This window comes from Cervus elaphus, chromosome 33 (genome assembly GCF_910594005.1).
Source record: "Cervus elaphus chromosome 33, mCerEla1.1, whole genome shotgun sequence".
Taxonomy (NCBI): Eukaryota; Metazoa; Chordata; class Mammalia; order Artiodactyla; family Cervidae; genus Cervus; species Cervus elaphus.
The window spans coordinates 48,966,219-48,994,013 of NC_057847.1; the positions used below are offsets into that span (position 1 = coordinate 48,966,219).

General features: G+C 38.4%; 1 long non-coding RNA gene across 2 annotated transcripts in view; it reads left to right on the forward strand.

The window, feature by feature from the left end:
- LOC122688674 overlaps positions 1-27,795 on the forward strand; it is a 129,650-nt gene that overhangs the window by 33,064 nt on the left and 68,791 nt on the right. The window contains exon 1 of one of the 2 annotated variants that reach the window (XR_006339540.1): positions 15,678-15,804. The exons of the other annotated variant lie outside the window; for it this stretch is intronic. This is a non-coding gene — a long non-coding RNA (uncharacterized LOC122688674). Of the gene's footprint in view, positions 1-15,677; positions 15,805-27,795 lie in introns of those variants that run through there. 2 annotated transcript variants of the gene reach the window in all.

Below are 27,795 nucleotides of genomic sequence, written 5' to 3' on the forward strand. Positions count from 1 at the left end.
TATATACTCCACCATTACATTCTCAAAGTCTTATACTGAATGGGAATAACAGATTTTAGAGAGAATTATGGCTTAGTTGAATGATCCCCCACTGAAGATGAAATGGCTTGATAATGACTTGATTTGTTCATAATCTCTTACTGAGATTTCTTATAAAACTATTATGTATATTTGGATTCTTACTTTGAGATTCTTGTACTTTAAAAAGTAAATTGAAATAAATTCCTAACTAAGTCAAATGTGCTAAGATTTCAAAATAGGGCAATGAGGAAGGATTATTTAATAGATTATTAAATAAATGTGTTGGACATAAAAATATATAAATTTGGGCCCCCAGCAAATATACCATAACCCAAATATAAACTCCAGAGAGTTGAATATTGCAAATCAAATGATAGAAACACTAGCAGAAATTTTAATATTTATTAGTTCTGCATAAGAATGACAATTTTCATGACTTCAAAGCAAAAGAAGCAACCAGTGAAGAAAAAATGAACAGATTTGAAAATATTAAAATTTAAAACTTCTATACAAATGAAGAGACAACACACTGGGAAAATTTGCATTAAATTTGTGACACATAAATGATTAACATGTGTTATAACTTTATAGCTCATTCATATGTATAAGAAATGAATTGGCGTCCTAAAATTGATGTAAAGTATAATCACTCTCATTTATTGACTAGTTTCTGTGCTCACATAGATTTACAAAAATCAGATGATACTGATTGCTTTGTGCACAGAATGGTTTCTAAGTAACTTTTCTCACATGCCCAGACTGTGTTACTAACTAGTCTTCTAAATCACAAAGTGTTTCATTGGTCAGGAAGAACAACTCAATTTTCCTTAAATGAGTTTTCAGTGCTAGATGTAAAGGTTACAGAAATCTAATCGAAAGTGATTTTTTTTTTGTTGTCTCTTCTACTTATGCCACCCTGGTCTGCTGTTAGAATGATGGTTATGGAAAAATACATCCCCTTGTACTATACAAAGAAGCACGTTTGATACTGTTTTTAATCTACAATTTTTAGGGAGTTTTTGCCACTGAAACCTGTTTTAGTGAAAGAGGAAGTATCATTTGAGGCCCTATGCTTTTCACAACGTCATCAGTTATCTTTAAAGGCTGTAGTAAAGTGAACATGTTAATTACCGTTCCTGTGAGCATTTCTAGGGTGGTGATGACTGTAGTGTTATATTAGGGCTCTCTGTCAAGCATGTCATTCCCTTATCTTGCTTTTATAGCAGAGGAAATAAAGGCACTAGAGAAATGTCTTTGAGGTCACACAACAAGTTAGCAGCAGATAAACATTAGAACCGGCAGCTCCGGAATTCCCACTGTGTGTAATTAGTTCACTGCAGGCAGGAAATGGCAGCATGGGGGATAAATGGCAAGTGTGGTGTTTGGGGACCTGGAGGCTGGTAGAAATTCTCTGTGTTCTTCTGAATGGTTAATTAAGTTAGTTTCTTTCTGAGGTTCTCACTGCGCAGAACTGGGAGACCGCTCAGCCAGTAGTCGCTCTCTAGCATCTTGATGAGCTAGCCAAGTGGAGGATATTGGCTGGGGGGACTGGAGGGGGGGCGGCATTAGTAGTTTCTTGGGCCTTTCAGTCTCCTCCTGAGGCTTTTGGAGTTTCTGAGTGTGGTTTTGATCCGTAGCTCCTGATGGACCCCAGAGGAGGCTGGGAAGCATGAGGACAAGAGCAAAAAGGCAGGAACTATTCTGACTCTTTACAAGTTTCCCCTCCTTCCCAGCAGCTCCGGGATCCAGAGCATCTGGTAAGCACTTGGTTGGCTCATGGAGCACATGCTTGCCTTTTTTTCTTTTTTTTTTTTTTTGGTCTCCTTAGGAGAGAGAGATTCAGAATTGGTGTTCTCCGTCCTATTCTTAGGCCTGTGACAAATCATTAAGTAGTAGACAGTGTGGTGTTTGGAAGCTCCACCAAGAGATTTGACATGGAGAATTCTAGGGAGACCAGAGGCAGTCTGCCAAGTTGGAATCAAAGGCTGGCTCCATCAGATGCTCTAACAAGCTCATTAGATTCCGGAATCATGATGATCTTAATTTCATTGGCCCCCTTTTAAGGCCATGACTAAGTATTTAATCAGCAAGGGCTGACTGGAGAGAGAGAAATCTGTGCCCCTGCTTTAGAATTTTGAGGAAGGGTGGAATTTGGAGTTCATTTCTCTTCTGTCCACTTTGGAAGGAGCATGGCAGGCTTCCCAAAGCTCTACTACTTCCCATTGTATCCATCCTGGGGATGAGGTTCATTGACTGGCAGATTAGCATCACCTCCAGGTGGTTCTTATGCCTCCTCAAATCTGAGAAGCACTGGTATGTAAGGTATAAGTTGTTTGACCATGAAAGGTAGCTTGCTGAAATCTGTCTTCTTGATTATATTTTCTTTATATATTTATAACCTTTAATAGATACTTTAGTCCTTTGATATTTTAAGTTTTTTTCTTGTAAATTTTTACCTTCTCACTCTAAAAGCTTCAGAAAATACGGAGAAGAGCAACTTACCTTCCAGTATACTTACATATAACATTTTCTTTGTTTTCTGTGCATAATTTTGAAAAACTTCATGTTTTTCCTGATTGTAGACATAATATATGATCCTTGTGGAAAATCAAGAAACTAGGAAAAAGCATAAAACAGAATGGAGAGCATCCTATATATTAGGTTTTGGAGTTTTACATAGTGTAATAAAGAGGTGCTGCCTAGTCTTTGGTTCTTTCCTTTGGTTTCAGATATTGTTTTTAGTTCTTATGCTACTTAGAGATTATTTAAATTTTATATAATTTTATTTAAATTTGATATAATTTTAAAATTTTATTTTATTTAATTATAATTTAACTTTGGGATAATTTTAAAAGATTCTGGTATTATCATAAATGTCTCACATATTTTATCTTGCAATTAGAACAGAGAATTTATTTTCTTTTATGTGCAATTGAGAAGCTTATTTGACTCCATATCAGTGGGCGTGTTGAATATAAGAATCCTCTTTGATCAGAAACTTCCCAGAGAGTAGAAAAGCCTTCATTGTTGAAGGATGCACGACCACACTCTTCTCCACTGGCCTGATGGGCTGTCTTCCAGTGGGAAAAAGATGGACCAGTACGATTGCTGATCCCTAGAGAAAGTTCTTAAGTCAACTGTTTGGAAATGTGTAGATTGGAGAGTGCAACTGCAAGAAGCAGGTTTTTGTTACCGGGACTCTTGGTTGAGACTGGAAAAATGCAAGAGAATGAATATTTGCCCAAGGCTCTACTTTTTGGGCTTCCCCTTCAGTTGGTAAAGAATCTTCCTTGTAGTACAGGAAACCCAGGTTTAATCCCTGGGTCAGGAAGATCCCCTGAAGAAGGAATTGGCAAACCACACCAGTATCCATGTCTGGAAAATCCCATGAACAGAGGAGCCTGATGGGCTGCAGTCCATGCGGTCAAAAAGAGTTGGGCACAACTGAGTGACTTAACACTACCTTTTTAGATAGTTTGAGAGAAATCTAGGGTATGATTTTGAATGTTTGTAGAGTAACTGGCTTTGGTGTTTGAGGCAGGCAGGGGACATTTGGTGGTGATTTTCCCTATATAACATCTTTGCAACACTTTGTTTTGAAATATGTCTTTGCCCTCAATAATGCAGAATGCATTGTGTCATGTGAAGAATTCACTGCATTTTTTATATCCATGGACTTGACTCTGCTCAAGTCTAGTTGTTCCAAAAGTAAATGGTACAATTTACCATCCACAGGATCACAGTTCAGTAACTAAAGTAACAAGTATTTTCAAATTTCAAATGTTACTTTATTCAGATAACATTTAAAAAGAGATTCAGTGTACATTTCTAAAAACTCCAAGTGATATCTCTCAAAATCCTCTCCCCACTCTCTTGCCTTACACTTCCCATTCATCTCGCCTCAAAACTCATTTTCACTCCTCTGATCCACATCTTCTTTGAAGTTCTAGTTACTTCTTCCTTTGCAGTTTTTCACTGTATGGATCACTTTAGCCCCACAGACATCTTTTAGTTTTCTTTTGATAATTTCCAACCAGGGAGAATCATGAAATAACCCAGCAACAGGAATTTGTCCATTTTGTGGGTAGGGCAGAGGGTGTGACTGCAGCAGAACCTGATGGGGAAGGATTTTGACTACTTAGTTATTAATAACAATAATAACTGGTTTTTTTGTTGCTATTACTCAGGCTTCAAGTATGCCCTGGAGTCCATGCTTATTGCCTTGATAACACTGTGTGTTCTTAAGAATGCAGTCTAAAATGATCTGTATAGAATTTGTTAGGAGTATTAATATTTGTTCTTTGGAAAAGCTGTGATGCATGAAGCTGGGCTGATCAGAACTGAATGGATTGGAAGATAGCAGATCTGAACCCTGCTGCTGCAGATCCTGGCTGATAGCATCTTATTCTTGTTGAGAAGCTGGTTGGGCAGGAAAGGGAGTGTGGTATGGATATTGCATTAGCCAGCTTGGCATTTCAATTTGCCAGAGTTTGATGTATTGCAACATTTAAAAAATGTCCCTGTGGTAAATCTCAATGCTTCAGTCTCCTGTAATTCCATGTTATTTGTTTTAATGAGCTTGATATCTTTTTATAGCATTATTGCATGTCCAGTCGCCCATGGTTCTCTATTGTGACACCTAGTCCCAATCCTATAGAAGCTTACACTCAAAGCCACAACTGTTTCTATTTTTTATTAACAGGACGTTAGGATTTTTTCCCCAGGCATATGTTGGCTTGCTGTATCATTTTTTTCTTTTTGTGGAGGGCAGGTTGCTCTCTTGAATTATGGAGATATAGATTCTTAGAAAAATAACCACTGGAGAGTTTTGAGGAAGTGAAAATTAGATGGAAGGGTGGTCTTTCTGTGATTGATAAAAAGGTCTATGTTGTGGAAGCAGGGTTCAGAATGGTCCTGCTCCTGCTCCTCTAGCATCTTATTTCCTCGTCTCTCCCTGTGAATGTCAGGATCCAGTCACACTGGTCTCTCTGGGGCCCCCAACGTGCCGCCCGTGCTCTGTCATAGAACCTGGCATTTGCTCACTTCTACTGGAAATGCTCTTCCCCATTGATCTGTGAGCCTGGCCCCCTCACTCCCTTCAGATATAAATATGAGCCTCTCATCAAGGACATCACTGGCTATGCATCCGTAATTTTACTCCCTACCTTCAGCCCTTTGACAATTCATTAGAGCCTACTCATTTTTTTTCCCCTTCTTCCCCTTATCAATTATCAATACCTAACACGATATATATGTTGCTTATTTCTCTTGTTGATCTCTGTCAGTGGATTAACCTTCCTGAGAGCATGGTAGGGTGTATCCCTCTGTTGTTCGTTATGCTTAGATTCCTGCCTGGACCATCATATAAATATGATGCCAAATGAAATGCTCAATAAATATTGACTAATAGAAAGCAGAAAGGAGGAAAGATTGTGAATAACTCCTGCTAGCTTCTCTCTGTCATAACTGTCCTCCCCACACTTTAGACAGCCCAGTGTCAGCTAGCCCACTCCCCCAGACAGAACAGTGTGTGATTTCCAGGTGCATTTGGAGGCTCCCAAGCTCTGGCCTTAGTGATTGGTATATGGAGGTGGGTCCCATGACACTGCGAACACCTTTCTCTCCTCATGGTTCTGCTATTTCATGCATTTCCAGGAAGTCAACAGGTAGTAACAGAGGCAGCCTGATTGATTTCTGGGAGGTAAAGACAGAGCATATTTGCTATGGTATAGGTGAATGGAATCTTTATCCTTTGTCCATGGATAAAAAGTGTATGACTTACTTATCGTTTAATCCCACACCTGGCATTAGCGGTGGCGATAGGTGAGGCGTATGAAGAGGGGACTTGTAAATAGTGATAAGATGGTGGGAGCATGAAACTCGGCTCCTTACCTCCCAGGAGGGTCTGCTGGGGTTTTGCTGAGTCCATAGCGATACTTAATTAACTGTGCAAACATTCTGTTCCAGATAAGACTGTAACAGTTGCCTGGGGGAAAATTCTTTTGAGTCAATATTTGTTTGATCTTTATGTATAGAGTATTTTGGCTCTGCTGTTCATGCTCTAGCAAAGTTCCCATAATAGATGCCATTTTCAGGGATTTGCCATATTTACACACAAGGTCAGTCCTGGAAGAGGCTAAAGGACTGAATCACTATCTAAATAGAGGGTCTAAAGGGTTTCAAATGAATCTTTAAACATGAAAATCCTTTGTTTCCATCACTTGACAAATAATTATTAAAAACCTGTGACAAGTACTCTGGGGGAAAATTCAAAAATACAAGGTAAGATGTTAGTCCTCAATTTGCTTATAACCTACTTATGGAAATGAGGCTTTAATCAGTATATGTGACACAAGGTACTTGTACTAAGTAGTAGTAATAATGGCTCTGATTTATTGGCTAAACAGCACCACACCGTCCTAGTACTTCCCTAAGCATGAGCTGACCCGCTCAGTCCTCCCAGCGAGGCAGGTGCTGTTGGTCAGTATGGAGTTCTCATGGAATAGACAATGCTAGGGTATTTGGAGAAGGGAGAGAAGGGAGCGGAAATGTGAAGGAGAACCAACCGTTAGAAAGCGGTCTCTCAGTCCCTGAAGATGGGGAAACAGATGTCTGTGGCTTGGGAAGAAGGAAAAGGGCTTGATGGACATCTGTTGTTTTTCCTTGTTTTTCCTTTTCCTCTCTCTGGGAAGTTGTTTTACCCTTCATTGACTCTTGGCACAGGTGCTTCTGGTGAAGGGTACCCAACTATAGAAGGAAAACATATGGAATGTCAGTGTGATATGTGCTGTAAAGAATAATGAATACAGAAAAGGATGTTGAGGTGGTAGAGGGTACTTGTGATTTAAAAAGCGTATCATTTTTCTTCTTTTTTTTCCTTTCCGTTTTCTCTTTTATTTTCTATTTTTCTTTTTCTCTTATTTCTTTTAAAGTCCTCTAGTACTCCTCTACTACTCTTCATTTTCATTTTCACTACACTATAACCTTACCAAAAAAAAAAGAAGCCCTATCTTTAAACCGAAGATTATTCTCTCCCAATCTTGACTCTCTGTTTTCTACCTCAGAACACCTCTATTTCCTCCTTTCCCCTTCTCTTCCCAATCCAATTCTGGAAATCCTTGTAGGTGTCTGAGATACGGAGAACACTCTGGGAACAGACAGCTGTGTAGATCTGTCTCTCTCCTCTTGAGTCCCCCTTTTTCTCCTCCTGCTCATCTCTATCTCCCTCCTCCCTTTTCTCCTGTTCATGTAACTCTGTGAACCTCTCTGGGTGTCCCTAACAGGGGAGAATCTTTTCGCCATTAACCTAGAAGTTTTATTATCAGTGCTGTAGAGTTGGAGAAGTCCTGAGACTACAGGAAGAATAAAACTGAAATCCAGAGGCAGGAAACTTAAGCCCAAAACCTGAGAACACCAGAAAACTCCTGACTACATGGAACTTTAAGCAATAAGTGACCATCCAAAAGCCTCCATACCTACACTGAAACCAACCACCACCCAAGAGCCAGTAAGTTTTAGAGCAAGATATACCACGCAAATTCTCCAGCAACACAGGAACATAGCCCCGAATGTCAACATACAGGCTGCCCAAGGTGACACCTAACACATAGACCCATCTCAAAACTCATTACTGGGCACTCCATTGCTCTCCATAAACAAGAAATCAAGTTCCACGCACCAGTACGCTGACGCAAGCTTCCCTAACCGGGAAACCTTGACAAGCCAATCGTCTAACCCCACCCACTGGGTAAATCCTCCACAATAAAAAGGAACCACAGACCTCCAGAATACAGAAAGTCCACTCCAGACACAGCAATCTAAACAAGATGAAAAGGCAAAGAAATACCCAACAGGTAAAGGAACATGAAAAATGCCCACCAAGTCAAACAAAAGAGGAGGAGATAGGGAATCTACCTGAAAAAGAATTTAGAATAATGATAATAAAAATGATCCAAAATCTTGAAAACAAAATGGAGTTACAGATAAATAGCCTGGAGACAAAGATTGAAAAGATACAAGAATTGTTTAATAAAGACCTAGAAGAAATAAAAAAGAGTCAATTAAAAATGAACAATGCAATGAATGAGATCAAAAACACTTTGGAGGGAACCAAGAGTAGAATAACGGAGGCAGAAGATAGGATAAGTGAGGTAGAAGATAAAATGGTGGAAATAAATGAAGCAGAGAGGAAAAAAGAAAAAAGGATCAAAAGAAATGAGGACAACCTCAGGGACCTCTGGGACACTGTGAAACGCCCCAACATTCGAATCATAGGAGTCCCAGAAGAAGAAGACAAAAAGAAAGGCCATGAGAAAATACTCGAGGAGATAATAGCTGAAAACTTCCCTAAAATGGGGAAGGAAATAGCCACTCAAGTCCAAGAAACCCAGAGAGTCCCAAACAGGATAAACCCAAGGCAAAACACCCCAAGACACATATTAATCAAACTGACAAAGATCAAACACAAAGAACAAATATTAAAAGCAGCAAGGGAAAAACAACAAATAACACACAAAGGGATTCCCATAAGGATAACAGCTGACCTATCAATAGAAACCCTCCAGGCCAGAAGGGAATGGCAGGACGTCCTGAAAGTAATGAAAGAGAATAACCTACAACCTAGATTACTGTATCCAGCAAGGATCTCATTCAGATATGAAGGAGAACTCAAAAGCTTTACAGATAAGCAAAAGCTGAGAGAATTCAGCACCACCAAACCAGCTCTTCAACAAATGCTAAAGGATCTTCTCTAGACAGGAAATGCAGAAAGGTTGTATAAACGTGAACCCAAAACAACAAAGTAAATGGCAACGGGACCACACCTATCAATAATTACCTTAAATGTAAATGGGTTGAATGCCCCAACCAAAAGACAAAGATTGGCTGAATGGATACAAAAACAAGACCCCCATATATGCTGTCTACAAGAGACCCACCTCAAAACAAGAGACACATACAGACTAAAAGTGAAGGGCTGGAAAAAAATATTTCATGCAAATGGAGACCAAAAGAAAGCAGGAGTCGCAATACTCATATCAGATAAAATAGACTTTAAAATAAAGGCTGTGAAAAGAGACAAAGAAGGACACTACATAATGATCAAAGGATCAATCCAAGAAGAAGATATAACAATTATAAATATATATGCACCCAACATAGGAGCACCGCAATATGTACGGCAAACACTAACGAGTATGAAAGAGGAAATTAATAGTAACACAATAATAGTGGGAGACTTTAATACCCCACTCACAACTATGGATAGATCAACTAAACAGAAAATTAACAAGGAAACACAAACTTTAAATGACACAATGGACCAGCTAGACCTAATTGATATCTATAGGACATTTCACCCCAAAACAAGCAACTTCACCTTTTTCTCAAGTGCACACGGAACCTTCTCCAGAATAGATCACATCCTGGGCCATAAATCTAGTCTTGGAAAATTCAAAAAAATTGAAATCATTCCAGTCATCTTTTCTGACCACAGTGCAGTAAGATTAGATCTCAATTACAGGAAAAAAATTGTTAAAAATTCAAACACATGGAGGCTAAATAACACGCTTCTGAATAACCAACAAATCATAGAAGAAATCAAAAAAGAAATCAAAATATGTATAGAAATGAATGAAAATGAAAACACAACAACCCAAAACCTATGGGACACTGTAAAAGCAGTGCTAAGGGGAAGGTTCATAGCATTACAGGCTTACATCAAGAAACAAGAAAAAAGCCAAATAAATAACCTAACTCTACACCTAAAGCAATTAGAGAAGGAAGAAATGAAGAACCCCAGGGTTAGCAGAAGGAAAGAAATCTTAAAAATTAAGGCAGAAATAAATGCAATAGAAACTAAAGAGACCATAGCAAAAATCAACAAAGCTAAAAGCTGGTTTTTTGAAAAAATAAACAAAATTGACAAACCATTAGCAAGACTCATTAAGAAACAAAGGGAGAAGAACCAAATTAACAAAATTAGAAATGAAAATGGAGAGATCACAACAGACAACACTGAAATACAAAGGATCATAAGAGACTACTACCAGCAGCTCTATGCCAATAAAATGGACAACTTGGATGAAATGGACAAATTCTTAGAAAAGTATAACTTTCCAAAACTGAACCAGGAAGAAATAGAAGATCTTAACAGACCCATCACAGGCAAGGAAATCGAAACTGTCATCAAAAATCTTCCAGCAAACAAAAGCCCAGGACCAGATGGCTTCACAGCTGAATTCTACCAAAAATTTAGAGAAGAGCTAACACCTACCTTACTCAAACTCTTCCAGAAAATTGCAGAAGAAGGTAAATTTCCAAACTCATTCTATGAGGCCACCATCACCCTAATTCCAAAACCTGACAAAGATGCCACAAAAAAAGAAAACTACAGGCCAATATCACTGATGAACATAGATGCAAAAATCCTTAACAAAATTCTAGCAAACAGAATCCAACAACATATTAAAAAAATCATACACCACGACCAAGTGGGCTTTATCCCAGGAATGCAAGGATTCTTCAATATCCGCAAATCAATCAATGTAATACACCACATTAACAAATTGAAAGATAAAAACCATATGATTATCTCAATAGATGCAGAGAAAGCCTTTGACAAAATTCAACACTCATTTATGATTAAAACTCTCCAAAAAGCAGGAATAGAAGGAACATACCTCAACATAATAAAAGCTATATATGACAAACCCACAGCAAGCATCACCCTCAATGGTGAAAAATTGCAAGCATTTCCCCTGAAATCAGGAACAAGACAAGGGTGCCCACTCTCACCACTACTGTTCAACATAGTGTTGGAAGTTCTGGCCACAGCAATCAGAGCAGAAAAAGAAGTAAAAGGAATCCAGATAGGAAAAGAAGAAGTGAAACTCTCACTGTTTGCAGATGACATGATCCTCTACATAGAAAACCCTAAAGACTCTACCAGAAAATTACTAGAGCTAATCAATGAATATAGTAAAGTTGCAGGATATAAAATTAACACACAGAAATCCCTTGCATTCCTATATACTAACAATGAAAAAACAGAAAGAGAAATTAAGGAAACAATACCATTCACCATTGCAACAAAAAGAATAAAATACTTAGGAGTATATCTACCTAAAGAAACAAAAGACCTATACATAGAAAACTATAAAACACTGATGAAAGAAATCAAAGAGGACACAAACAGATGGAGAAACATACCGTGTTCATGGATTGGAAGAATCAATATTGTCAAAATGGCTATTCTACCCAAAGCAATCTATAGATTCAATGCAATCCCTATCAAGCTACCAACGGTATTTTTCACAGAACTAGACCAAAGAATTTCACAATTTGTATGGAAATACAAAAAACCTCGAATAGCCAAAGTAATCTTGAGAAAGAAGAATGGAACTGGAGGAATCAACCTGCCTGACTTCAGACTCTACTACAAAGCCACAGTCATCAAGACAGTGTGGTACTGGCACAAAGACAGAAATATAGATCAATGGAACAGAATAGAAAGCCCAGAGATAAATCCACGAACCTATGGACACCTTATCTTTGACAAAGGAGGCAAGGATATACAATGGAAAAAAGACAACCTCTTTAACAAGTGGTGCTGGGAAAACTGGTCAACCACTTGCAAAAGAATGAAACTAGAACACTTTCTAACACCATACACAAAAATAAACTCAAAATGGATTAAAGATCTAAATGTAAGACCAGAGACTATAAAACTCCTAGAGGAGAACATAGGCAAAACACTCTCCGACATAAATCACAGCAAGATCCTCTATGACCCACCTCCCAGAATATTGGAAATAAAAGAAAAACTAAACAAATGGGACCTAATGAAACTTAAAAGCTTTTGCACTACAAAAGAAACTATAAGTAAGGTGAAAAGACAGCCGTCAGATTGGGAGAAAATAATAGCAAATGAAGTAACAGACAAAGGATTAATCTCAAAAATATACAAGCAACTCCTGCAGCTCAACTCCAGAAAAATAAATGACCCAATCAAAAAATGGGCCAGAGAACTAAACAGACATTTCTCCAAAGAAGACATACAGATGGCTAACAAACACATGAAAAGGTGCTCAACATCACTCATTATTAGAGAAATGCAAATCAAAACCACAATGAGGTACCATTACACACCAGTCAGGATGGCTGCTATCCAAAAGTCTACAAGCAATAAATGCTGGAGAGGCTGTGGAGAAAAGGGAACCCTCTTACACTGTTGGTGGGAATGCAAACTAGTACAGCCACTATGGAAAACAGTGTGGAGATTCCTTAAAAAACTGGAAATAGAACTGCCATATGACCCAGCAATACCACTTCTGGGCATACACACTGAGGAAACCAGATCTGAAAGAGACACATGCACCCCAATGTTCATCGCAGCACTGTTTATAATAGCCAGGACATGGAAGCAACCTAGATGCCCATCAGCAGATGAATGGATAAGGAAGCTGTGGTACATATACACCATGGAATTTTACTCAGCCGTCAAAAAGAATTCATTTGAACCAGTCCTAATGAGATGGATGAAACTGGAGCCCCTTATACAGAGTGAAGTAAGCCAGAAAGATAAAGAACATTACAGCATACTAACACATATATATGGAATTTAGAAAGATGGTAACGACAACCCTATATGCAAAACAGAAAAAGAGACACAGAAATACAGAACAGACTTTTGAACTCTGTGGGAGAAGGTGAGGGTGGGATGTTTCAAAAGAACAGCATGTATACTATCTATGGTGAAACAGATCACCAGCCCAGGTGGGATGCACGAGACAAGTGCTCCAGCCTGGTGCACTGGGAAGACCAAGAGGAATCGGGTGGAGAGGGAGATGGGAGGGGGGATCGGGATGGGGAATAAGTGTAAATCTATGGCTGATTCATATCAATGTATGACAAAACCCACTGAAATGTTGTGAAGCAATTAGCCTCCAACTAATAAAAAAATTAAAAAAAAAAAAATCCAAACATACGGAGGCTAAATAACACGCTTCTGTATACCCAACTCATTAAAAAATAAATAAATAAAAATAAATAAATAAATAAAAAGCGTATCAGGGAAGGCTAATTAAGACATTTGGGTGAAGATTGAAGGAGGAGAATAAACAGCTATGAGGCACCTCTGGGCAGAGCCTTCTAAGCAGAGGAAACAGCAAGTGCAAATGTCCTGGGGTGGCCACATACTTGTTGGTTCTAGGACCTTCAGAGGCCATTCTAGGATCTTCTGAGTCCAGAGGGACTCAGGAGAATGGTGAGCAGGGAGGAGAATGGCAGCAGGCAATGCCTTTAGAGGCAATGCACGCCTGTCTCCTGCTAGTTTTGGTGATGATGATGGTGGTGGTGATGAAGGAGGAGCGATGAAGAGCTTTTGAGTGAGTGGAAGGGCAGTTTGGTAGCTGAACCTGCTGCCTCCAGCCCGGTGCCACTGTAGCTTCTCTTGCTTCTCACTAGCAGTTCCACTCAGTAGCTCTCCATTGCTGGTTTGTTGCTGACATGGGCAGAGGCACTTCGGCAGCTTTACATCCTCACCTGGCAGGTAGGAAACCAGTGATACAGCTCAAGCCCAGGGTGAGAGCACCCACGTGAGCTGAACGACACCCTCGCCTCAATCCTCACAGTATTTTCTGGGCCTGCAATTCTGAGGTTTTTCTTTGATTTCCTGCCTGGCACCGACGTCCCTGCTGGAACCACGGTCTGGCCTGAACGGCAGCCTCCTTGGCTGGGTCCTCGGCTCCGCCTGACTCTTGCCATCCTTCCCCCGCCCAGCCCACCCCCGTGTTGCTGCGAGTCAGTGCTGGTCCTGGGCTGTGTCTGTAGCTCTGTGGAGCTCTGCGCTGAGCAGAGAGCTGGGAAGGTCCTCGGCACTGCTGGGGGCCTCCTTTCCCCACCCTGATACTTTTGGTTCTCTCCCCACCACTGCTGTGTCGTCTTGGATAACAGACAGGAAACTGGAATTAGCTTGGTGGCCTGTGCCTCTTCAGACACACATGCTGGGCCGTTTCCAGAGTCCCTGGGGCAGGGCTGTGACTCGTGGAACTCCCTCCAGCCTGGGTTTGCCTGTGTCTGATTGTTCACTTTGGTCCCTGAGGCTGATCCACTCAGTTATAAACAGAGGCTGTTCCCAGGAGGATGGGGAACTGGGCTGGGGGATGGGGATCCAGACCAGGCAGGTCAAATGGAGGAGGAGGCAGATGTCAGGGATCTGAAGAAGCCTTGAAGGAACATGATGCAGCCTGCTCTAAGGAGATACAGCAAAGAGCAGAACCAGAACAAGCATTTAAGGGCTTAGGGATGAATATTCATCAACAAGTTGCAAATGCAACAAGCATTTTCCAAGAGTCTTATAGCTGAGACGTGACCAACTTATGTAAAGAAGAACGTGTCTGCCTTGGAGACCCCGTGAGGGCACAGGTGGGGCTGGGTCCATGTGGGTTAAGTTCAGGTCAGGTGGTGAAGCTAATGTTTGCTCTGAGGGTGAGCCACAGGGTCACTGGTGTGAGGACACACGCATGCACACACACTCTCACCCATTCAGTCCTTTGGTTTCTGTTTGCAGTTGCTGTAACTTCTGTGTCAATCAGTTCTGTTAATAGGAACTATTTCAGTGCCAGGGGCCCAGTTCTCAAACTTACAGACCAGAGACTACTGAAAAATTCTCTAGAGTGAGAACCTGGTTCACTAGGGGTACACATAGCACATAGAATGTTTTTCAAATCTCCTGTGAATCAAGGCATGCTGCTGAGCCCCTGTGGTGCTTGAGGAGAGTAATAGGGTCAAAACTATCATTATAATAAAAATATAATATTGGTGTGATCCTTGAAGGTGGTTAAACTAAGGCATGCTCCCTCTTTGAAGAAAAATGCTGACTTAAAGTTAAGGAGTACCCCCTGAATTAACCACTTACTTTCCTGGGAAGTGGATCGAGTTAACATTTAATCAGCTTCCAGGATATCCCATGAAATGCTTTAAAAGTTTTAAATGCAATTTATTTTCTGAAAAGGTAACTGACATGTGATTCAACATTTATAAGCTGAAAAAGAATATCAGTGAAAGCCCTTCCTCCAAAGAATATCAGGGAAAACCCTTCCTCCTCTCCCTCCTTCTCCAAGTTGGTTGTTTTCTTCCTCAAGGGAACCCATATTACCAGTTTCTGCTCTATTTTGTTAATATACAGTAAAATGTGCTCAACCTGTGTTAATATTAAGGAAAATCAAGGTCACTTTTCTCTCTTTAAGAACCTCCTATTGAATAAAACAAAGTGAGCCAATCATCATGTATAGCTATGTTTTGGAACTTTCATTATAATTACAAAGTTCCTAGGTCATGGACAGAGGAGCCCGGTGGGCTACAGTCCAGGGGGTTGCAAAGAGTCGGACACGACTGAGTGCACATGCACACATACACATCCATAGATGCTGAAGTCTAGATTTGCTTCTCAGTTTTTTGTTCCTCAAATGAGCTGCAGTAACAAGCGCCCGAGAGCTTGTGAGAAAACAGAATCTCAGGTCCCGCCCTAAACCCGCTCAGTCAGAGCCAGCATTTACTGCAAAGGGACTCAGAAGCATCTGAAGGTTTGAGAACCGTCTGCTGTGTCTCACTGTCGCAGCATTGGTCTCAGGTGGCAGAGCAAGCAGAGGTTCATGTGGAGATTAAAAAAAAGGGAGAGATGGTCCTCATGCAGAGCTCTGCTCCTCATCTTATTCCGAGGGCTCTGTTTTGTTACTAAAGTCACGGGAGGCTGATCTTTTCTTAACTTGCAACCAAATCAAGGTACTGTGTACACTTTTTGTGCTTTGATTTTTAAATTCAGAAATCTTTCTCCTTCCTTCCCTTATGAATTGTTCTTAAACCTTTGGCACTTGCTGCTTGTTGCTGCCTTGTGGGCCCGAGCTGGGCTAAGTAAATAAGTAATAAGCAAATGTTAGTAGGAAAATGTAGAAACAGCCAGTCAGATATAAATTGATGGTTTCTGGTTTGATGGATACATATGTTTATGGTTGTGGTTTTACGCTATGTTTTGCAGGGTGCCCATACATTTTATTAAATTTCACATTTCTGAACAATTTAGACATAATATGTGCTAATCTCAGTGTGATGGAACTAAATAGTTAATGGGATTCTGAAAATAAATATAAATTCCTTTTAAAAGTTGTCAAACTTCTCTTGGAAGAAAGAAAGAAAGAAACTTTGTTTTGTGTAAGTGGAGGAGTAGAGGGCAAAAATTACAGAAAGTCCTGTGATGGGTGAACCTGTAAACTAGTACAAATAATTTGAATTTAGGAACTTGTGGAACATTTACAGAAAAGGAAAGTAGAAAGTATGTCATGGGACTATATTGTGAGCTTTTTGTTGTTTTAAATGCTTTAAAAATGTTTCCAGTCACTAAAGTGTCTACCTTCTATAAAATAAGTAAGATAAATACGTAATTCATATAATTTAAAACATGCTAATGGAATACTTTTTTTTATGCTAATGGGATACTTTTTTGAGTGTGTTGTGGCAGAGTTGGAGGATGAATGAAACAGAAACAAGCAAATCCTAACAAACCCCTGTTTCTTAAAAATGAGACAATTAAGCCTAAGCCATTGGGGCCAGTTCTTCTACGGATAGGGGCAGGAGGCCTAAGGGAGGAAGGAGGCCAATCCAGGAGAGAAGATTCCAGAGAAGAGTGGTTGAGGGGAAGAAAGTTGTCTGAATATGGGAGTGAAATGTCAGATTTAACACTGAAATGAGAACTGCTTTGCCAGTGTGGTGGTGAAAACTTAAGTTATTTGAGCATTTGGATAATTGCTCATACCTGCAGTAATTCTAATACTAGAAATCTATTTTCCAGGGAAAATCTATTTCCCAGGGAATGTTTGAAATTTAAAAAAATCTTTGGCATAAAAATGTTAAAGTGTAATTCAAAATAAAAATTGAGTTAATTTTCTAAGGAGGGAGTGGATGAGTAGATTATTGTACCTCCATAGGATGGGACATTTTGCAGCTTAAATAATATTTATGACCTTCTAAATTAGGTATGAAGCAAGACAAAAATAGTTTGGGAAAATGACAGGAAGGAATTTTGATTGTTGTGTATATGTGATGGTATTTTTAAGAATTTTTATTGGCGTATAGTTGATTTACAATGCTTATGTTAGTTTCAGATATACAGCATGAGAATCAGTTTTTTATATATATATATATATCCACTCTTTTTTAGATTGTTTTCCAATATAGGCCATTATAGAATATTGAGTAAAGTTCCCACTTCTATACAGTAGCTCCTTATTAATTATCTATTTTATATACAATAGTGTGTATATGTCAATCAAAATCTTCCAATTTATTCCTCCCCCACCCCTGACTCCCTGGTAACCATAAGTTTGTCCTGTTATATCTGTAACTCTATTTCTGATCTGTAGATGAGTTCATTTGTACCCTGTTTTTAGGTTCAACTTATAAGCGATATTATATATTTGTCTTTCCGTGGCTAACATTTCACTAGAGATGACAATCTCTAGGTCCCTCCCTATTACTGTAAATGGCATTATTCCACTTCTTTTTTATGGGTGAATAGTGTTGCATTGTATATACATACACCACATTTTCTATATCCGTTTTTCTGTCATTGTGGACTTCTAGGTTGCTTCGATATCCTGGCTATTGTAAATAGTGCTGCAATGAACATTGGGGTGCATATATCGTTTCGAATTATGGTTTTCCCTGGACATATTCCTAGGAGTTGGAATGCTGGATCATATGGTAGTTCTATTTTTAGTTTCTTGAGGAACATCCATACTGTTCTCCATAGTGGCTGTACCAGTTTGCATTCCCATCAACAGTGGGTGAGGGATCCCTTTTCTCCACCCCATTCCAGCATTTACTGTTTGTAGATTTTTTGATGATGGCAATTCTGATCAATGTGAAGTGATACCTCATTTTAATCTTGATTTTCGTTTAGCAGAGACATTACTTTGCCAACAAAGGTCCATCTAATCAAGGCTATGGGTTTTCCAGTAGTCATGTATGGATGTGAGAGTTGGACTATAAAGAAAGCTGAGCACCGAAGAACTGATGCTTTTGAACTGTGGTGTTGGAGAAGACTCTTGACAGTCGCAAGGAGATCCAACCAGTCCATCCTAAAGGAGATCAGTTCTGATGCTTCATTGGAAGGACTGATGTTGTAGCTGAAACTCCAATACTTTGGCCACTTGATGCAAAGAGCTGACTCATTTGAAAAGACCCTGATGCTGGGAAAGATTGAAGGAGAGAGAAGGGGACGACAGAGGATGAGCTGGTTGGATGGCATCACCGACTCAGTGGAGATGTTTGAGTCAGCTCCGGGAGTTGGTGATGAACAGGGAGGCCTGGCATGCTGTGGTCTATGAGGTTGCAAATAGCGACTGAGTGACCGAACTGAAATGAATAATTAGGAGTGTTGATAATATTTTCATGTGCTTTTTAGCCATCTGTATCTTTGGAGAAATGTCTATTTAGATCTGCCTATTTTCACTTTTTTTTTTCCAGTTAAGCTGCAGGAGCTATTTGTAGATTTTAGAGATTAATCCCTTGTCGGTTGCTTCATTTGCAAATATTCTCTCCCATTCTGAGGGTTGTCTTTTGTTTTGTTTATGATTTCTTTTACTGTGCAAAAGCTTTTAAGTTTAATTAGGTCCCATTTATTTGTTTTTGTTTTTATTTTCATTATTCTAGGAGGTGGATTGAAAAATATATTTCTGTAATTTATGTCAAAGAGTATTTTATGTTTTCCTGTAAGAGTTTTATAGTATATGGCCTTACATTTAGATCTTGAATCTATTTTGAGTTTATTTTTGTGTACGGTGTTAGGGATGTTCTAATTTCATTCTTTTATATATAGTTGTCCGTTTATTGAAGAGATTGAATATTCATTGTATATTCTTGCCTCTTTTTCCATAGGTTAGGTGACCATAGCTGCATGGGTTTATCTCTGGACTTTCTATCTATCCTGTTCCATTGATCTATATTTCTGGTTTTGTGCCAATACTATGCTATTTTGATTACATGTGGTTTTGTAATATTATTTAAAGTCAGGGAAACTGATTCCTCCAACTCTGTTTTTCTTTCTCAAAATTGCTTTGCCTATTCAGGGTCTGTTCTGTGTCTATACAAACTGAAATTTTTTATTCCAGTTCTGTGAAAAATGCCATCGGTAATTTTTTTCCAGATATTAATCATTTATTATAAGTGGAAGGAACTGATATTACAGTTGAACATTTGCCCTCAACATCATCCCTAAATCAGTTTCTTACCTTTTGAGACTCACTTGGAAAAGATGTGATTTTTGTTTTTTGTTTTTTACTTTAGACTATTTTTTTTTTTTTTTTTAGTTTTCTGTTTTGTTTTTTTTCCCCCAATTATTTTTATTAGTTGGAGGCTAATTACTTTACAATATTGTAGTGGTTTTTGCCATACATTGACATGAATCAACCATGGATTTACATGTGTTCCCCATCCTGAACCCCCCTCCCACCTCCCTCCCCATTCATCCCTCTGGGTCTTCCCAGTGCACCAGCCCTGAGCACTTGTCTCATGCATCCAACCTGGACTGGCAATCTGTTTCACACTTGGTAACATACATGTTTTGATGCTGTTCTCTCAGATCATCCCACCCTTGCCTTCTCCCATAGAGTCCAAAAGTCTGTTCTATACATCTGTGTCTCTTTTTCTGTCTTGCATATAGGGTTATCATTACCATCTTTATAAATTCCATATATATGCGTTAGTATACTGTATTGGTGTTTATCTTTCTGGCTTACTTTACTCTGTATAATGGGCTCCAGTTTTATCCATCTTATTAGAACTGACTCAAGTGTGTTCTTTTTAATGGCTGAGTAATATTCCATTGTGTATATGTACCACAGCTTTCTTGTCCATTCATCTGCTGGCCATCGGTAATTTGATAGGGATTGCATTGAATCTGTAGATTGTTCTGGGTAGTACAGTCATTCTTGCAATATTGATTATTTTAATTCAAGGACATGATATATTCATTGGTTTGTGTCACCTTTGGTTTCTTTCATCAGTACCTTATAGTTTCCTGACTATAGGTCTTTTGCTTCCTTATGTAGATTAATTCCTAGGTATTTGTTCTTTTTGATGAAATGGTAAATGGCATTGTTTCCTTGATTTCTCTTTCTGGTCTTTCATTATTAGTGTGTGGTAATGCAAGAGATTTCTGTATAGTAATGCAAGAGATTTCTGTGTATAAATTTTGTATCCCGCAAGTTTACAGAATTTGTGGATGAGCTCTAGCAGTTTTCTGGTACTAGCTTTAAGGTTTTCTGTAGTATTGTATCATCTGCAGAAAGTGACAGTGTTGCTTCTTTTTCTATTTGGATTCCTTTTATTTCCATTTCTTCTGACTATCATGACTAGGACTTCCAAAACTATATTGAATAATAGCAAAGAGTGTGGGCACCCTTGTCTTGTTGCTAATCTTAGAGGAAATGCTTTCAGTTTTTCACCATTGAGAATGATGTTAATTAACCTAGAAGTTTTATTATCAGTGCTGTATAGTTGGAGAAGTCTTGAGACTACTGGAAGAATAAGACTGAAATCCAGAGGCAGGAGACTTAAGCCCAAAACATGAGAACACCAGAAAACTCCTGACTACAGGGAACATCAAGTAATAAGAGACCATCCAAAAGCCTCCATACCTACACTGAAACCAACCACCACCCAAGAGCCAATAAGTTCCAGAGCAAGACATACCACACAAATTCTCCAGCAACACAGTAACATAGCCCTGAGCATCAACATACAGGCTGCCCAAAGTCACACCTAGCACATAGACCCATCTCAAAACTCACTACTGGACATTCCATTGCACTCCAGAGAGAAGAAATCCAGTTCCACGCACCAGAACACCAACACAAGCTTCCCTAACCAGGAAACCTTGACAAGCCAATCGTCCAACCCCACCCACTGGGTGAAACCTCCACAATAAAAAGGAACCACAGACCACCAGAATACAGAGAGCCCACTCCAGACACAGCAATCTAAACAAGATGAAAAGGCAGAGAAATACCCAACAGGTAAAGGAACATGAAAAATGCCCACCAAGTCAAATAAAAGAGGAGGAGATAGGGAATCTATCTGAAAAAGAATTTAGAATAATGATAATAAAAATGATCCAAAATCTTGAAAACAAAATGGAGTTACAGATAAATAGCCTGGAGACAAAGATTGAGAAGCTGCAAGAAATGTTTAACAAGGACCTAGAAGAAATAAAAAAGAGTCAATTAAAAATGAATAATGCAATAAATGAGATCGAAAACACTCTGGAGGGATCCAACAGTAGAATAACGGAGACAGAAGATAGGATAAGTGAGGTAAAAGATAAAATGGTGGAAATAAATGAAGCAGAGAGGAAAACAGAAAAAAGAATCAAAAGAAATGAGGACAACCTCAGGGACCTCTGGAACAATGTGAAACGCCCCAACATTCGAATCATAGGAGTCCCAGAAGAAGAAGACAAAAAGAAAGGCCATGAGAAAATACTCGAGGAGATAATAGCTGAAAACTTCCCTAAAATGGGGAAGGAAATAGTTACACAGGTCCAAGAAACCCAGAGAGTCCCAAACAGGATAAACCCAAGACACATATTAATCAAATTAACAAAGATCAAACACAAAGAACAAATATTAAAAGCAGCAAGGGAGAAACAACAAATAACACACAAAGGGATTCCCATAAGGATAACAGCTGATCTGTCAATAGAAACCCTTCAGGCCAGAAGGGAATGGCAGGACATACTTAAAGTAATGAAAGAGAATAACCTACAACCTAGATTACTGTACCCAGCAAGGATCTCATTCAGATATGAAGGAGAATTCAAAAGCTTTACAGACAAGCAAAAGCTGAGAGAATTCAGCACCACCAAACCAGCTCTTCAACAAATGCTAAAGGATCTTCTCTAGACAGGAAACACAGAAAGGTTGTATAAATGTGAACCCAAAACAACAAAGTAAATGGCAATGGGACCATACCTATCAATAATTACCTTAAATGTAAATGGGTTGAATGCCCCAACCAAAAGACAAAGACTGGCTGAATGGATACAAAAACAAGACCCCTATATGTGCTGTCTACAAGAGACCCACCTCAAAACAAGGGACACATACAGACTAAAAGTGAAGGGCTGGAAAAAAGTATTTCACACAAACGGAGACCAAAAGAAAGCGGGAGTCACAATACTCATATCAGATAAAATAGACTTTAAAGACTGTGAAAAGAGACAAAGAAGGACACTACATAATGATCAAAGGATCAATCCAAGAAGAAGATATAACAATTGTAAATATATATGCACCCAACATAGGAGTACCGCAATATGTAAGGCAAATGCTAACGAGTATGAAAGAGGAAATTAATAGTAACACAATAATAGTGGGAGACTTTAATACCCCACTCACAACTACGGATAGATCAACTAAACAAAATTAACAAGGAAACACAAACTTTAAATGACACAATGGACCAGCTAGACCTAATTGGTATCTATAAGACATTTCACCCCAAAACAATCAATTTCAACTTTTTCTCAAGTGCACATGGAACCTTCTCCAGAATAGATCACATCCTGGGCCATAAATCTAGCCTTGGGAAATTCAAAACAATTGAAATCATTCCAGTCATCTTTTCTGACCACAGTGCAGTAAGATTAGATCTCAATTACAGGAAAAAAATTATTAAAAATTCAAACATATAGAGGCTAAATAACACACTTCTGAATAACCAACAAATCATAGAAGAAGTCAAAAAAGAAATAAAAATATGCATAGAAATGAATGAAAATGTAAGCACAACAACCCAAAACCTATGGGACACTGTAAAAGCTAAGGGGAAGTTACAGGCTTACATCAAGAAACAAGAAAAAAGTAAAATAAATAACCTAACTCTACACCTAAAGCAACTAGAGAAGGAAGAAATGAAGAACCCCAGGGTTAGTAGAAGGAAAGAAATCTTAAAAAATTAGGGCAGAAATAAATACAAAAGAAACTAAAGAGACCATAGCAAAAATCAACAAAGCTAAAAGCTGGTTTTTTTCAAAAATAAACAAAATTGACAAACTGTTAGTAAGACTCATTAAGAAACAAAGGGAGAAGAACCAAATTAACAAAATTAGAAATGAAAATGGAGAGATCACAACAGACAACACTGAAATACAAAGGATCATAAGAGACTACTACCAGTAGCTCTATGCCAATAAAATGGACAACTGGGAAGAAACAGACAAATTCTTAGAAAAGTATAACTTTCTAAAACTGAACCAGAAAGAAATAGAATATCTTAACAGACCCATCACAAGCAAGGAAATTGAAACTGTAATCAGAAATCTTCCAGCAAACAAAAGCCCAGGACCAGATGGCTTCACAGCTGAATTCTACCAAAAATTTAGAGAAGAGCTAACACCTGTCTTACTCAAACTCTTCCAGAAAATTGCAGAGGAAGGTAAATTTCCAAACTCATTCTATGAGGCCACCATCACCCTAATTCCAAAACCAGACAAAGATGCCACCAAAAAAAGAATACTACAGGCCAATATCACTGATGAATACAGATGCAAAAATCCTTAACAAAATTCTAGCAAACAGAATCCAACAACATATTTAAAAAATCATACATCATGGCCAAGTGGGCTCTATCCCAGGAATGCAAGGATTCTTTAATATCTGCAAATCAATTGATGTAATACACCACATTAACAAATTGAAAGATAAAAACCATATGATTATCTCAATAGATGCAGAAAAAGCCTTTGACAAAATTCAACATCCATTTATGATTAAAACTCTCCAGAAAGCAGGAATAGAAGGAACATACCTCAACATAATAAAAGCTATATATGACAAATCCACAGCAAGCATTACCCTCAATGGTGAAAAATTGCAAGCATTTCCCCTGAAATCAGGAACAAGACAAGGGTGCCCACTCTCACCACTACTATTCAACATAGTTTTGGAAGTTTTGGCCACAGCAATCAGAGCAGAAAAAGAAGTAAAAGGAATCCAGATAGGAAAAGAAGAAGTGAAACTCTCTCTGTTTGCAGATGACACGATCCTCTACATAGAAAACCCTAAAGACTCTACCAGAAAATTACTAGAGCTAATCAACGAATATAATCAAGTTTCAGGATATAAAATTAACACACAGAAATCCCTTGCATTCCTATACACTAACAATGAGAAAACAGAGAAATTAAGGAAACAATACCATTCACCATTGCAACAAAAAGAAGAAAATACTTAGGAGTATATCTACCTAAAGAAACAAAAGACCTATACATACAAAACTATAAAACACTGATGAAAGAAATCAAAGAGGACACAAACAGATGGAGAAATATACCATATTCATGGATTGGAAGAATCAATATTGTCAAAATGGCTATACTACCCAAAGCAATCTATAGATTCAGTGCAATCCCTATCAAGCTACCAACGGTATTTTTCACAGAACTAGACCAAAGAATTTCACAATTTGTATGGAAATACAAAAAACCTCGAATAGCCAAAGTAATCTTGAGAAAGAAGAATGGAACTGGAGGAATCAACCTGCCTGACTTCAGACTCTACTACAAAGCCACAATCATCAAGACAGTATGGTACTGGCACAAAGACAGAAATATAGATCAATGGAACAGAATAGAAAGCCCAGAGATAAATCCACGAACCTATGGACACCTTATCTTTGACAAAGGAGGCAAGAATATGCAATGAAAAAAAGACAACCTCTTTAACAAGTGGTGCTGGGAAAACTGGACAAACACTTGTAAAAGAATGAAACTAGAACACTTTCTAACACCATACACAAAAATAAACTCAAAATGGATTAAAGATCTAAATGTAAGACCAGAAACTATAAAACTCCTAGAGGAGAACATAGGCAAAACACTCTCTGACATAAATCACAGCAGGATCCTCTATGACCCACCTCCCAGAATATTGGAAATAAAAGCAAAAATAAACAAATGGGACCTAATGAAACTTAAAAGCTTTTGCACAATGAAGGAAACTATAAGCAAGGTGAAAAGACAGCCCTCAGATTGGGAGAAAATAATAGCAAATGAAGCAACAGAAAAAGGATTAATCTCAAAAATATACAAGCAACTCCTGCAGCTCAATTCCAGAAAAATAAATGACCCAATCAAAAAATGGGCCAAAGAACTAAACAGACATTTCTCCAAAGAAGACATACAGATGGCTAACAAACACATGAAAAGATGTTCAACATCACTCATTATCAGAGAAATGCAAATCAAAACCACAATGAGGTACCATTACATGCCAGTCAGGATGGCTGCTATCCAAAAGTCTACAAGCAATAAATGCTGGAGAGGGTGTGGAGAAAAGGGAACCCTCTTACACTGTTGGTGGGAATGCTATGGAGAACAGTTTGGAGATTTCTTAAAAAACTGGAAATAGAACTGCCATATGACCCAGCAATACCACTCCTGGGCATACACACTGAGGAAACCAGATCTGAAAGAGACACATGCACCCCAATGTTCATTGCAGCACTGTTCATAATAGCCAGGACATGGAAGCAACCTAGATGCCCATCAGCAGACGAATGGATAAGGAAGCTGTGGTACATATACACCATGGAATATTACTCAGCCATTAAAAAGAATTCATTTGAATCAGTTCTAATGAGATGGATGAAACTGGAGCCCATTATACAGAGTGAAGTAAGCCAGAAAGATAAAGAACATTACAGTATACTAACACATATATATGGAATTTAGAAAGATGGTAACAATAACCCTATATGCAAAACAGAAAAAGAGACACAGATGTACAGAACAGACTTTTGGACTCTGTGGGAGAAGGTGAGGGTGGGATGTTTAGAGAGAACAGCATCGAAACATGTATATTATCTAGGGTGAAACAGATCATCAGCCCAGGTTGGATGCATGAGACAAGTGCTCAGGGCTGGTGCACTGGGAAGACCCAGAGGGATCGGGTGGAGAGGGAGTTTGGAGGGGGGATCGGGATGGGGAACACATGTAAATCCATGGTTGATTCATGTCAATGTATGGCAAAACCCACTACAATACTGTAAAGTAATTAGCCTCCAACTAGTAAAAATAAATGGAAAAAAAAAAAAGAGAATGATGTTAGCTGTGGGCTTGTCATATATGGCCTTTATTATGTTGATGTAGGTTCCATCTATGCCCACTTTATGGAGAATTTTTATCATAAATGGGTGTTCAATTTTGTCAAAAGCTTTTCCTGTGTCTATTGAGGTGATCATATGGGTTTTTATTCTTCCATTTGTTGATGTAGTGTATCATACTGATTGGTTTGCAGATATTGAAAACTCCTTGCATCCCTAGGGTAAATCCCACTTGATCATGGTTTATGATCCTTTTAATGTGTTGTTTAATTTGGTTTGCTAGCATGTTGAGAAGATTTTTGCATCTATGTTCATCAGTGATATTGGCCTGTAATATTTTTTGGTGTTATCTTTGGTTTTGGTATGAAGGTGATGGTGGCCTCATAAAATGAGTTTGGGGGTGTTCCTTCCTATGCAATTTTTTGGAAAAGTTTCAGAAATGTATGTGTTAACTTTTCTCTAAATGTTTGATAGAATTTGCTTGTGAAGCCATCTGGTCCTGGAATTTTGTTTCTTGAAAGATTTTTAATTATAGTTTCAATTTCAGTACTTGTGATTGGTCTGTTCGTATTTTCTATTTCTTCCTGGTTCAGTCTGGAAAAACTGTAACTTTCTAAGAATTTATCCATTTCTTCTAGGTTGTCCATTTTATTGGCATATATTGGCATTTAATAGTTACTTGTAGTAGTCTCTTGTCACTTGTATTTCTGTGGTGTCCACTGTAACTTCTTTTTCATCTCTAATTTTATTGATTTGAGTCCTCTCCCCCTTTCTTGGTGAGTCTGCCTAGTTTATCAGTTTTGTTTATCTTCAGAGAACCATCTTTTAGTCTCATTGATCTTTTTTGTTGTTTTCTTTGTCTATTTCATTTATTTCTGCTCTGATCTTTATGATTTCTTTCCTTCTACTCACTTGGGGTTTTTGTTTTTTTAGGTGTAAGGTTAGGTTGTTTATTTGAGGCTGTTTCTTGAGGTAAGAGTGTATTGCTATAAACATCCCTCTTAGAACTGCTTTTACTGTGTCCCATAGGTTTTGGATCATCATGTTTTTGTTGTCCTCTGTCTCTAGGCATTTTTTTTTTATTTCTTTAGTGATCATTGGTTAGCTAGCAGCGTATTATTTAGCCTCCATATGTTTGTGTTTTTACTGTATTTTCCCCTGTAATTGATTTTTAATCTCATAGTATTTTGGTTGGAAAAGATGCTTGATATAATTTCAGTTTTCTTAAATTTATCAAGGCTTGATATGTAACCCAAGATGTGATCTATCCTGGAGAATGTTCTGTGTGCATTTGAGAAGAATGTGTATTCTGCTGCTTTCAGATGGAATGTCCCATAAATATCCATTAAGTTTATTTGGTCTTATGTGTCATTTAAGGCTTATGTTTCCTTATTAATTTTCTTTCTGGATGATCTGTCCATTGGTGTAAGTGGGATGTTATGGTCCCCCACTATTACTGTGTTATTGTGGATTTCCTCTTAATGGCCGTTAGCATTTGCCTTATATATTGAGGTGCTCCTGTGTTGGATGCATATATATTTGCAATTGTTACATCTTCTTCTTGGATTAATCCCATGATCAGTATATAGTGTCCTTGTCTCTTTTTAAAAATTATTT